Source organism: Arachis ipaensis, chromosome B8 (genome assembly GCF_059453495.1).
Source record: "Arachis ipaensis isolate K30076 ecotype BB chromosome B8, ASM5945349v1, whole genome shotgun sequence".
In the NCBI taxonomy this organism is placed as follows: Eukaryota; Viridiplantae; Streptophyta; class Magnoliopsida; order Fabales; family Fabaceae; genus Arachis; species Arachis ipaensis.
In genome coordinates this window covers 93,454,605-93,468,647 of record NC_142443.1, presented here as the reverse complement: position 1 = coordinate 93,468,647, position 14,043 = coordinate 93,454,605, and positions in this window count along the sequence as shown.

The window sequence follows — 14,043 nt, the reverse complement described above, 5'->3', positions numbered from 1 at the left end:
ATTATCATCATGATACTGAATGGGCCCTAACTCTGTGGCTAACTTCCATACTTCCCTATTCTCATCCATGTCTTCCTCCCATCTCTTTTGTTCTTTCTTGTTCTTCATAACACTGCTTGCATCCAAACCAGAGTTATTTGATTCCCCATCACTATGTTGTTCTTCTTTTTCATCTGAACATGCAATATCTAGAGCCGTTGATACACCTCTCAAGTTTGACTAACCGTGACCCTCTTCAACTTGTGCGTCCTAACAACCGCCACACTCTTGATATTCTTCCCTTTGGTTCTGTATTTTGTTGCTTCCTTCTCCATCTGTCCACGACCTCTTAGATGTTTTAACATTTATCTCCATTGATGGCATCATGACTTGTTTCCCCCTTCTCAATCTCGATCTCACTGCGTCTACGGTAAAAGAGATGTCCCCTTTACTTCTTATCATGACCTGGGTCACTGAACTATGTCTGTTTTCATCCTCTTGATGCACGGAAAACTTGTCTCTCAATAAATCTCCCTTCGGCAAGTGTACCGAATTTGTCGTCAAGTAAAAACTCACAATAGAGTGAGGTTGAATCCCACAGGGATTGATTGATCAAGCAACTTTAATTAGAAGAATGTTCTAGTTGAGCGAATCCAAAATTTGGGTTGAGAGTTGCAGAAAATAAAATGGCGGGAATGTAAATAACAGAAAAGTAAATGCTAGAATTAAAGGACTGGAAGTAAATGACTGAAAATAAATTACAGAATTATAATGCACTCATTGATCTCCTTGGCAATCTTAAGTGATTGAATTACAATTTCTTGTAATTCAATCTCTCAAATCTTGATCAATAGCCAATTCCTTGGTCAATTGCTCATGAGAAGAGATGAAGTATGGTCACTGATTATACCACATGCATTTCCCAAATCAAGTATTGAGAGGGTTATAGTCACATACCCATCCAAACCCAATTTGGTCCAACATGAGAAAGCATTTCTAGCTTGATCTCTTCATTCCTCTTTCAAGGTTCAAAAAGAGATCCAAGTTTGAATAGCTTCTTTTCCAAGATAACTACTCAATGGGATGAAGATCGAAAGCTTTCAAGTAAAATCAAGAGAAAAGATAGAAGAAGAATAATGAAAATTAGTATTGATCCATCAAATTACAACAGAGCTCCCTAACCCAATGAAAGGGGTTTAGTTGTTCATAGCTCTTGAAAATGAAAACAAAGATGGAGAATACATCATAAAACTAGAAAATGCAGAGAAGGTAAAATACAGAGAGTAGTTCTATTTTTCCAGCCCCCAGAACTCCTTTATCAATTCAAAGCTACTCCTATATATACTACTCTTCTCAGCTTTTAGTTTGCTCTTCAAGTCTTGGGCCTTTGGATCTTGAGTTTGAAGCAGTTCTTTTCTTCATTTGGGCTTGGCTTTACTTGCAGAGAGAAAGTGTTAAGTGGGCAGAGACTTTAGCTCAGGGCGTTAGGGGTGTTAACATTTAGTGAAAGTATAAGTTCGAGAACGTTAGTGACACTTAACATTTTCACTAACGTTCCAATGTACCCCTTTTCCTCACGTTAGAGCCCACGTTAACTAGGTTAACGTGGCTTCTAACGTGGCCTTGCCAACCTTCGAAAACGTTAGTGACACTCAACATTGTCACTAACGTTCCAGTGTGCCCCTTTTTGCTTCACGTTAAAGCCCACGTTAACTAGGTTAACGTGGCTTCTAACGTGGCTTTGCCAAACTTCGAGAACGTTAGTGACACTCAACATTGTCACTAACGTTCCAATGTGCCCCTAGATCTCACGTTAGAGTCCACGTTAACTAGGTTAACGTGGCTTCTAACGTGGCCATTCTTAGCCATCCCAATGTTAGTGACAATGTTGAGTGTCACTAACGTTGGCTCATCATTCATTCTTCATCGTTAGCTTCCACGTTAACTAAGTTAACATGGAAGTTAACGTGGCTCCTTGGGGGGTTGTGTGGTTGCTTCCAACGTTAGTGACGATGTTGAGTGTCACTAACGTTGTCGACAACTCTCACTTCTTACGTTAGCTCCCACGTTAACCAAGTTAACGTGGGAGTTAACGTGGTGTGTTGCATCCTTAGGCCAATGTTAGTGACAATGTTGAATGTCACTAACGTTGGCTTCTCTTCCCCCTTAAACGTTAGAGGCCACGTTAACTAGGTTAACGTGGCCTCTAACGTGGCCACTCATGAGTGTTTGCCAACGTTAGTGACAATGTTAAGTGCCACTAACGTTGGCTCAACTTCCCTTCTCCACGTTAGAGTGCACGTTAACTTAGTTAACGTGACTCTTAACGTGGGCAATGATGGCTTTGAGAGTGTTATTGGCAATCACTTTTCTCGTTAACCTTGCAAGTTACCTCCCTTTCCTTGCTTCCTTTGGTCCTGAAATCAAGCAACAGAGTGCATCAAAGTTCTAGTACAAGTCATGGGTAATGCAGCATACAATTTGTCACTAAATTCATGCAAAATCCTCATGAAATAATGTAAAATGCACAATGTATGCTTGAATCAAGGTGTAGGTGAATATCTACCTAAAACTAGCTTATTTCCTAAAGAAATGCATGAAACTACCCTAAAAACAGTAAAGAAAAGGTCAGTGAAACTGGCCAAGATGCCCTGGCATCACAACACCAAACTTAAAGCTTGCTTGTCCCTAAGCAAGTACTGGAACAAGAGAATGATGAATGGAATATCCAGAGGAATGAGTCATTCTTGTGGAAGTCATATCACTGATTTTATGGTGGTTTTATGCATAGCAACTTAGGTTCATTCCTGGCTTTCAGACCTTTATCATGTCTTAAAACACTCACTTTGCTTACATCCCATGAGACTTTTATTCATTGATCCCTTTATTGTCATTTCAGAGCTTATTAGTGTTCTTAGGCTAAGTGCTCTGTAACGGGGCAACCTTTTAAGATAAGCTTTCAGCCAACACTCCCGAACCAGTTGGTTCAAGGTGCTAGGTGTTGAAGCACCCCTAAGGACTTACTCCCTCAAGTCTCTCCCCCATACATACACACCACAGGCATATAGTTCATTTATTTTCTTTCTTGAGACCTTGGTGTCCAGCACCTCTTTGGGTTACTAAATGCTCTGTGGTGAGGGTTACTCTTGATAATGGACTTTCAGCTGATAATTCCGGGTTAGTTAACCCAAGTTACCAGGTGATAAATCACCCCTAAGAGCTTATTCATCCAAGTAGATCCCTCACACAGGAACACCGCAGACACATATCTCAAGGTCCAAACCATTGGTGCCTAGCCTTATTGCTTACTCTTTTTCTTTTGTTTTTCACTTCAATTGTTTTTTCCCTTTTCTCTTATTAGGATCTTGTTATTAACTTAGTCTCATGGGTATATCCAAAGTCAAGTATTTAGGATAGATAGTTGTCCTCCTAGCCTTGTAGTTGAACCAACTTAGCTAACTTATGACTACCCCAAAGATTCATGAATGCACTTCCACATTATGAACTCTACTCTGGTCTTTTAAAAAAACATAAACATTCTCTTCTTCATTTGATTTAAAATGGACAAGCTTACAAGTAAATAAGGGAAAGATGCAGTGACATTTAAACCAAAAATCATGGACCTATTCAGAAAGAAAACTTAAAAGACAGAATTTAAAAAGTTTAAACATAACATGGAAGCAGGTTCTATTTCATACAAGATCTTCCTTATTTAAAGCATAGAAAATGATGGACTAAAAAGAACTCCACCACCTTTCATTCATGTGGATGCCCATGCTCCCATCCTTACTTGTCTGGTGCACGAATTGCGAATCACACTTTTCACAACGCGTACCACTAACCAGCAAGTGCACTGGGTCGTCCAAGTAATACCTTACGTGAGTAAGGGTCGAATCCCACGGAGATTGTTGGTTTGAAGCAATCTATGGTTATCTTGTAAATCTTAGTCAGGAAGTCAATTATATTTATCAATTGAATTGTGAGTAACCAGTAGAGCATAAATTAAAAATTACTTGTTGTGCAATAATGGAGAATATGTTGGAGTTTTGGAGATGCTTTGTCTTCTGAATCTCTGCTTTCCTCTGTCTTCTTGTTCACGCACGCACGTCCCCCTATGGCAAGCTGTGTGTTGGTGGATCACCGTTGTCAATGGCTACCTTCCATCCTCCCAGTAAAAACTACGCTCACGCGCTCTGTCACAGCACGGCTAATCACCGGTTGGTTCTCGATCCGGTTGGAATAGGATTTACTATCCTTTTGCGTCTGTCACTAACACCCAGCCTTCAAGAGTCTGAAGCTCATCACAGTCATTCAATCCTTGAATCCTACACGGAATACCACAGACAAGGTTTAGACTTTCCGGATTCTCATGAATGCTGCCATCAGTTCTAGCTTATACCACGGAGATTCTGATTAAGGAATCTAAGAGATACTCATTCAATCGTATATAGAACGGAGGTGGTTGTCAGGCACACGTTCATGATTTGAGGAAGGTGATGAGTGTCACAGCTCATCACCTCCATCACAGTTAAGCGCGAATGAACATCTTAGATAGGAACAAGCGTGTTTGAATGGAAAACAGAAATACTTGCATTAATTCATCGAGACACAGCAGAGCTCCTCACCCCCAACAATGGGGTTTAGAGACTCATGCCGTCAGAGAATACAAAGTTTAGATCTAAAATGTCATGAGATACAGAATAAGTCTCTAAAAGTTGTTTTTATACTAAACTAGTAGCCTAGGGTTACTAAATATGAGTGGACTATGATGGATGATGCAGAGATCCACTTCTGGGGCCCACTTGGTGTGCTGGGGCCCACTTGGTGTGTGCTGGGGCTGAGACTTTAAGTAATTCACGTGCGGAGGCCATTTGTGGAGTTGAACGCCAGTTTTTATGCCAGTTTGGGCGTTCAACTCCAGTTTTTGATCCTTTTCTGGTGCTGGACGCCAGAATTGGGCAGAAAACTGGCGTTCAACGCCAGTTTACGTCGTCTATCCTTGTGCAAAGTATGGACTATTATATATTTCTGGAAAGCCCTGGATGTCTACTTTCCAACGCAATTGGAAGCATGCCATTTCGAGTTCTGTAGCTCCAGAAAATTCACTTTGAGTGCAGGGAGGTCAGAATCCAACAGCATCAGCAGTCCTTTTTCAGCCTGAATCATATTTTTGCTCAGCTCCTTCAATTTCAGCCAGAAAAATACCTGAAATTACAGAAAAACACACAACTCATAGTAAAGTCCAGAAATATGAATTTTTCCTAAAAACTACTAGGAATAGACTAAAAACTAACTAAAACATACTCTAAACTATATGAAATTATCCCCAAAAAGCGTATAAAATATCCGCTCATCACAACACCAAACTTAAACTGTTGCTTGTCCTCAATCAACTAGACAAATAAAATAGAAGACTAATAGGTTGAGAAGCAATAATATCTCAGAGTTCTTGATTGAAGCTCAGATTCTAATTAGATGAGCGGGACTAGTAGCTTTTTGCTTCTGAACAGTTTTGGCATCTCACTTTATCCATTGAAGCTCAGAGTGATTGGCATCTATAGGAACTCAGAATTCAGATAGTTTTATTGATTCTTTATGAGTCTTGGCCGTGGCCCTAAGCACTTTGTTTTCCAGTATTACTACTGGATACATAAATGCCACAGACACATAACTGGGTGAACCTTTTCAGATTGTGACTCAGCTTTGCTAAAGTTCCCAATTAGAGGTGTCCAGAGTTCTTAAGCACACTCTTCTTTTTGCTTTGGACCTTGACTTTAACCGCTCAGTCTCAAGTTTTCACTTGACACCTGCACGTCACAAGCACATGGTTAGGGACAGCTTGGTTTAGCCGCTTAGACCTGGATTTCAGTCCTTTAGGCCCTCCTATCCACTGATGCTCAAAGCCTTGGGATCCTTTTTAATTGCCCTTGCCTTTTGGTTTTAAGGGTTATTGGCTTTTTCTGCTTGCTTTTTTTTTTTTTTTCTGCAAGCTTTGTTCTTTGCTGCTTTTTCTTGCTTCAAGAATCATTTTTATGATTTTTCAGATTATCAATAACATGTCTCATGTTCATTATTCTTTCAAGAGCCAACATATTTAACAGTCTTAAACAACAAATTCAAAAGACATATGCACTGTTCAAGCATTCATTCAGAAGACAGAAAGCATTGCCACCACATTTAACCAATTAGAATTTGTTTTATTTAAACTTGAAATTTTATTGCTTCTTATTCAAAAGATCTACTATTTTATTCATGTTTAATGATGATGAGAAAAATAAACTATAGCTTAATTGGAGATAAAATCAAAATAGATACTAATTACTACTATATGACTTCTAAGGTACTTTTATAAGGACACTGTCACATAGTTAAGGCAGAAATTGGAAATTAACAACCTTTATTCTGGGGGTATGGGGGTTCCTCTGATCCTTGGGAGGCTTGGTATCACAGAAGATTTTTGGCGCTTCAGTTCCCTTAAGTCACGTCCCTGCTCCTCTTGTTCTTTAAGCATATGGGTCAGCATTTGACTGTGTTCCTTCTGTTGTTTTATTATTTGCTCCATAGCTTCCTGTATCTTGGTGACAGACGTCTCAAGATATTCCCAATATTCCGCTTGAGGAATCTCTGGGAGGAATTCCTGTGCTCTCTTCTTGATATGTTCCTCCTGTGCTTGTTGTCTCTCCATTGATGCTTTGGTGATTGACTTTTCAATTAGGATATATTCAGTTATTCCCATCTTGACTCCAGCGTCCTTGCAGAGCAGAGAAATCACGCTTGGATAAGCCAACCTGGCCTCTCTTGAATTTTTGTTAGCAATCTTATAGAGCTCTGTTGAAATCAGCTGATGAACCTCCACTTCCTTTCCCATCATGATGCAATGAATCATCACTGCTCTTTTAACTGTGACTTCAGAACGGTTGCTGGTGGGCAACAGAGAACGCCCAATGAAGTCCAGCCATCCTCTGGCAACTGGTTTGAGATCCTCTCTCTTGAGCTGATTTGGGACGCCCTTGGTGTTGGTGGTCCACCTGGCTCCAGGGATACATATGTCCTCTAGAATCTTATCCAGGCCAATGTTTGCTCTCATCATCCTCCTGTTGAAGGAGTCTGGATCATCCTTTAGCTGCGGTAGCTTTAATATCTCTCTGATCTTGTCAGGGGTGGTATGAACAATCTTTCCCCTGACCATGGTCCGAAATTCGTAGCAGGCTGTTCCAGATAGTCTTTGCTTGTCAGTCTGCCACATATTAGCATAGAACTCCTGGACCATGTTCCTTCCTACTTTCGTTTCAGGATTAGCTAGGACTTTCCAGTTCCTGATTCGAATTTGCTCCTGGATCTCCGGATATTCATCTTCTTTCAGATCGAATCTCACTTCCGGGATCACTGATCTCAGACCCATTACTTTAAGATAATGGTCTGAATGTTCTTTAGATAAGAACTTCCCTTGATTCCAAAGTGGTTTTGGAACGCTCTCTTTCTTGCCTCTTGGAGTGGATTGTTTTCCTTTGGGAGCCATGATCTTAGTGATCTCGGATAAACACACTAAACTTAGAGGTTTGCTTGTCCTCAAGCAAAAGAAAAGAAAGGAGAGGGATAGAAGGAGATTGAGGTGCACTTGTTGATGGAGGAGGGGGAGGCCGAACCCAATTTAAAGGGGTGGGGGTGGATTTTCGAAAAATTGGAAGAGATAAGATAAAAAGATTGAGTTGAAAAAGATAAGATAGAAGATATAGTTTGATTTTGAAAAGATAGGATAGATTTTTGAAAAAGATAAATCTGGGTTTTTGAAAAAGATAATACGAAAAAGATATTGAAAAGATTTTAGAGTGAAAAAGATAAGATAGAAGATATAGTTTGATTTTGAAAAGATAGGATAGATTTTTGAGAAAGATAAATCTGGGTTTTTGAAAAAGAGAATATGAAAAAGATATTGAAAAGATTTTAAGGTGAAAAAGATAGATTTGTTTTTGGAAAAGATTTGAAAAGAGTTGGATTGATTTTGCAAAGAGGGTGTGTGCTTATGAATTAAGATACATTTGATATTTTAAGGGTAGGATTTTTAGAAATCAGGGTTCTTGACATGTTTATGTAAATAAAATCATGTATTGAATCATAAAATTATAAATTAGAATGGAAATACGTGTGGGATTACTGTATTTTGGCTCCTCCCTGTCCTCCTGGCGTTTGAACGCCCAAACACTGCCTGTTTTGGGCGTTCAGCGCCCAAATGCTGATCTCCTGGGCGTTCAGCGCCCAGTTGCTGCCATTCCTGGCGTTCAACGCCCAGTGGGTGGCCATTTCTGGCGTTGAACGCCCAAATGCTGCCATTACTGGCGTTCAGCGCCCAGTGGATGCCCATTTTGGGCGCTGAACGCCCAAAATGCCCCTTTACTGGCGTTTTCTTGCCATTGAGCTCTTTTACTCTGTTTTGTGTGCCGAGGTCTTCTGTAAATGATTATTTACCTTGTTGTCAATGAACTCTATATAAAAAATAAAGGTAGAAATAGGGCAAAATGCTTAGAGGATTGTTGCCCCATGGCTGGGTTGCCTCCCAGCAAGCGCTTCTTTATTGTCTTTAGCTGGACCTTGCTGAGCTTTTAATCTAGCTTCAACCTTGAGCATTCTTGCTCGATGTTGCCTTCAAGATAATGCTTGATTCTTTGTCCATTGGCAATGAACTTCTTATCAGAATCAATATCTTGAAGCTCCACGTAACCATATGGTGACACACTTGTAATCACGTATGGTCCCCTCCACCGGGATTTCAGTTTCCCGGGGAATAGCCTGATCTAGAGTTAAACAACAGGACCTTCTGTCCTGGTTCAAAGATTCTAGATGACAGCTTTCTGTCATGCCATTTTTTTTATTTTTCTTTATAAAGCTTGGCATTTTCGAAAGCTGTGAATCTGAATTCCTCTAGCTCATTTAGCTGGAGCAATCGTTTTTCTCCTGCTAATTTGGCATCTAAGTTTAGGAATCTGGTTGCCCAGTAGGCCTTATGTTCCAGTTCCACGGGCAAGTGGCATGCCTTACCATACACGAGTTGGTATGGAGAGGTCCCTATAGGGGTCTTGAATGCTGTTCTGTAAGCCCACAGAGCATCATCCAAGCTCCTTGCCCAATCCTTTCTACGGGTATTTACTGTCCGTTCCAGGATTCTCTTTAATTCTCTGTTAGAGACTTCAGCCTGCCCATTGGTTTGTGGATGATATGGAGTGGCCACCTTGTGGCGAATTCCATACCGAACCATGGCAGAGTAAAGCTGTTTATTGCAGAAGTGAGTGCCCCCGTCGCTGATTAACACTCTAGGGACACCAAACCTGCTAAAGATATGTTTCTGGAGGAACTTCAGCACTGTTTTAGTATCATTGGTGGGTGTGGCAATAGCCTCAACCCATTTTGATACATAGTCAACTGCCACCAGAATATAAGTGTTTGAGTATGATGGTGGGAAAGGTCCCATGAAGTCAATTCCCCATACATCAAACAACTCTATTTCCAAGATTCCTTGTTGAGGCATGGCGTAACCATGAGGCAGATTACCAGCTCTTTGGCAACTGTCACAATTACGTGCAAACTCTCGGGAATCTTTATAGAGTGTGGGCCAATAGAAGCCACATTGGAGGACCTTGGTGGCTGTTCGCTCACCTCCGAAATGGCCTCCATATTGAGATCCATGGCAATGCCATAGGATTCTCTGTGCTTCCTCTCTGGGGACACACCTACGGATAATTCCGTCTGCACATCTCTTAAAGAGATAGGGTTCATCCCACAAGTAGTACTTTGCATCAGTAACTAATTTCTTCTTTTGTATTCTATTGTACTCCTTGGGTATGAACCTTGCAGCTTTATAGTTTGCAATATCGGCAAACCATGGTGCTTCCTGAATGGCAAATAGATGCTCATCAGGGAACGTCTCAGAGATCTCAAGAGAGGGGAGGGACGTCCCTTTCACTGGCTCTATCCGGGACAGATGATCAGCCACTTGGTTCTCTGTCCCTTTTCTGTCTCTTATTTCTATATCAAACTCTTGCAGAAGCAATACCCATCTGATGAGCCTGGGTTTTGAATCCTGCTTTGTGAGTAGATATTTAAGAGCAGCATGGTCAGTATACACAATCACTTTTGATCCTACTAAGTATGATCTGAACTTGTCAATGGCGTAAACCACTGCAAGTAGTTCTTTTTCTGTGGTTGTGTAATTTTTCTGGGCATCATTTAGAACGCGACTGGCATAATAAATGACATGCAGAAGCTTGTCATGCCTCTGTCCCAATACTGCACCAATGGCATGATCACTGGCATCACACATTAACTCAAATGGCAATGTCCAGTCTGGTGCAGAAATGACTGGTGCTGTGACCAGCTTAGCTTTCAGCGTTTCAAACGCCTGCAGGCATGCTGTGTCAAACACAAATGGCGTGTCAGCAGCTAGCAGATTGCTTAGAGGTTTTGCGATTTTTGAAAAATCCTTTATAAACCTCCTATAGAATCCTGCATGCCCCAGAAAGCTTCTGATTGCCTTAACATTGGCAGGTGGTGGTAATTTTTCAATTACCTCTATTTTTGCTTGATCCACCTCTATTCCCTTGTTTGAGATTTTATGCCCAAGAACAATTCCTTCAGTCACCATGAAGTGACACTTTTCCCAGTTTAAAACTAGGTTGGTTTCTTGGCATCTTTTCAGAACAAGTTTCAGGTGATCAAGACAGGAGCTGAATGAGTCTCCATATGCTGAGAAGTCATCCATGAAGACTTCCAGAAATTTTTCCACCATATCAGAGAAAATAGAGAGCATGCATCTCTGGAAGGTTGCAGGTGCATTGCATAGCCCAAAGGGCATCCTTCTATAAGCAAACACTCCGGATGGACATGTGAATGCTGTTTTCTCTTGATCCTGGGGATCTACTGCAATCTGGTTATAGCCTGAGTAGCCATCCAAAAAGCAGTAATAATCATGACCTGCTAGTCTCTCTAGCATCTGGTCTATGAATGGTAAAGGAAAATGATCCTTTCTGGTGGCTGTATTGAGCCTTCTGTAGTCAATACACATGCGCCACCCTGTAACTGTTCTTGTAGGAATCAGTTCATTTTTTTCATTATGAATCACTGTCATGCCTCCCTTTTTTGGGACGACTTGAACAGGGCTCACCCAGGGGCTATCAGAAATGGGATAAATAATCCCAGCCTCTAGTAATTTGGTGACCTCTTTCTGCACCACTTCCTTCATGGCTGGATTTAGCCGCCTCTGTGGTTGAACCACTGGTTTGGCATTATCCTCCAGTAGGATTTTGTGCATGCATCTAGCTGGGCTTATGCCCTTAAGGTCACCTATGGACCACCCAAGAGCTGTCTTGTGTGTCCTTAGCACTTGAATAAGTGCTTCCTCTTCTTGTGAATTTAAAGCAGAGCTTATGATCACTGGAAAGGTGTCACCTTCTCCTAGAAATGCATATTTCAAGGATGGTGGCAGCGGCTTGAGCTCTGGTTTAGGAGGTTTTTCCTCTTTCAGAAGAAAGTTCAGAGGCTCTTTCATGTCCCCTGAATCCTCCAAATCAGGCTGAACATCTTTAAAGATGTCTTCCAACTCTGATTCGAGACTCTCAGCCATGTTGATCTCTTCTACCAAAGAGTCAATAAGGTCAACTTTCATGCAGTCTGTTGATGTGTCTGGATGCTGCATGGCTTTGACAGCGTTCAACTTGAACTCGTCATCGTTGACTCTCAGGGTTATTTCCCCCTGTTGGACGTCAATGAGGGATCGTCCAGTTGCTAGGAAGGGTCTTCCTAGAATGAGAGTGGCACTCTTGTGCTCCTCCATTTCCAGCACAACAAAGTCAGTGGGAAAGGTGAATGGCCCAACTCTGACAATCATGTCCTCAATCACGCCTGATGGGTATTTAGTGGAACCATCAGCAAGTTGGAGACATATCCGGGTTAGTTTAACTTCTTCAGTTAAGCCAAGCTTCCTGATAGTGGATGCAGGTATTAGGTTGATGCTTGCCCCAAGATCGCATAAGGCTGTCTTGGTGCAATCACCTTCCAATATGCATGGTATCAGAAAACTTCCAGGGTCTTTAAGCTTTTCAGGAAAGCTTTTCAGAATGACTGCACTGCATTCTTCAGTGAGGAGAACTCTTTCTGTTTCTCTCCACTCCTTTTTCTGACTCAAGATCTCTTTCATGAACTTGGCATAAGAAGGTATTTGCTCAAGTGCCTCTGCAAAAGGAATCTTTATTTCAAGAGTCCTTAGATAATCTGCAAAGCAAGCAAATTGCTTATCCTGCTCCTCTTTCCGGAGTTTTTGAAGATAAGGTATCTTGGCTTTATATTCCTCAACCTTAGTGGTTAAAGAAGCCTTTTTAGAGGGATTGTTATCAGCACTTGTGTGTGTCTGATCCCTCACTGGCAATTGAGTACCAGAGTCAGAAGCTGGAGTGACGTTAGACGCCAACTCACTGTCTGTTCCTGGCGCCTGAACGCCAGAAATGTGCCCATATTGGGCGTTCAACGCTGGATTATGCCCCCTTTGGGCGTTCAACGCCAGATTCTTGCCCTTTTCTGGCGTTGAATGCCAATCCTGCCTTGTTTCTGGTGCTGAACGCCAGTTTTGGGCATGGTCTGGGCGTTCAGCGCCAGCCTTCCACCCATTTTCTGGCGTTTTAGTGCCAGAATTATTTTTCCCTGGGCTCTTACTGTCCTCAGGGGAATCTTTGGTGGGTCGCTCATTTCTTGAATTTTTGATGCCTTGAGGTGGGGTATTTAATGTTTTCCCACTTCTTAATTGAACTGCTTGGCATTCTTCTGCTATTTGCTTTGATAGCTGCTGCTTTGTTTGCTTAAACTGTTCGTCCATATGTATATTGGCTATCCTTGTCTCCTGTAACCTGTCTTTGAATTCAGCTAGCTGTTTTGTTAGAAAATCTAATTGCTGATTGAATTCAGCAGCTTGTTTTACAGTACTGAATTCAGCAGTTACTGTTTTAACCTCTTCATTCATGGAAGGGTTGCTGCTTAGATACAGATGCTGATTCCTGGCAACTGTATCAATGAGCTCTTGAGCTTCTTCAATTGTCTTTCTCATATGGATAGATCCACCAGCTGAGTAATCTAAAGACATCTGAGCTCCTTCTGCAAGCCCATAGTAGAAGATGTCTAACTGAACCCACTCTGAAAACATTTCAGAGGGGCATTTTCGTAATATCTCTCTGTATCTCTCCCAGGCATCATAAAGAGATTCATTATCTCCTTGTTTAAAGCCTTGGATGTCCAGCCTTAGCTGTGTCATCCTTTTTGGAGGGAAATATTGATTCAGGAATTTTTCTGTCAGCTGTTTCCATGTTCTTATGCTGGCCTTAGGTTGGTTATTTAACCACCTCTTGGCTTGATCTTTTACAGCAAATGGAAACAGTAATAGTCTGTAGACATCCTGATCTATTTCCTTATCATGTACTGTGTCAGCAATTTGTAAAAATTGTGCCAGAAACTCTGTAGGTTCTTCCTGTGGAAGACCGGAATACTGGCAACTTTGCTGCACCATGATAATGAGCTGAGGATTCAACTCAAAGCTACTGACTCCAATGGAGGGTATGCAGATGCTACTTCCATATGAAGCAGAAGAGGGGTTAGAATATGACCCCAAAGTCCTCCTGGACTGTTCATTTCCACTTATGTCCATGATGGATCTATGGATATAACTTGGACTGATTTACCTTTTTATTTATTTTATTTTATAAGAAGTAAATACTTAAATAAAATAAAATAACTAAAAAGAATTTGAATTTTGAAAATTTTTTTTTTCGTTTATTAAAAAAAAAGAAATTAATAAGTTAATAAAAAAAAGAAATTTTTGAAAAAGAGGGAAGATATTTTCGAAAATTAGAGAGAGGGAGAGTTAGTTAGGTAGTTTTGAAAAAGTTAAGAAACAAACAAAAAGTTAGTTAGTTAGTTGAAACAAATTTTGAAAAGATAAGAAGTTAGGAAGTTAGAAGAGATATTTTGAAAAGATATTTTTTTGAATTTAGTGAGGAGAGAGAAAAAACAATAAGATAGTACAAGATT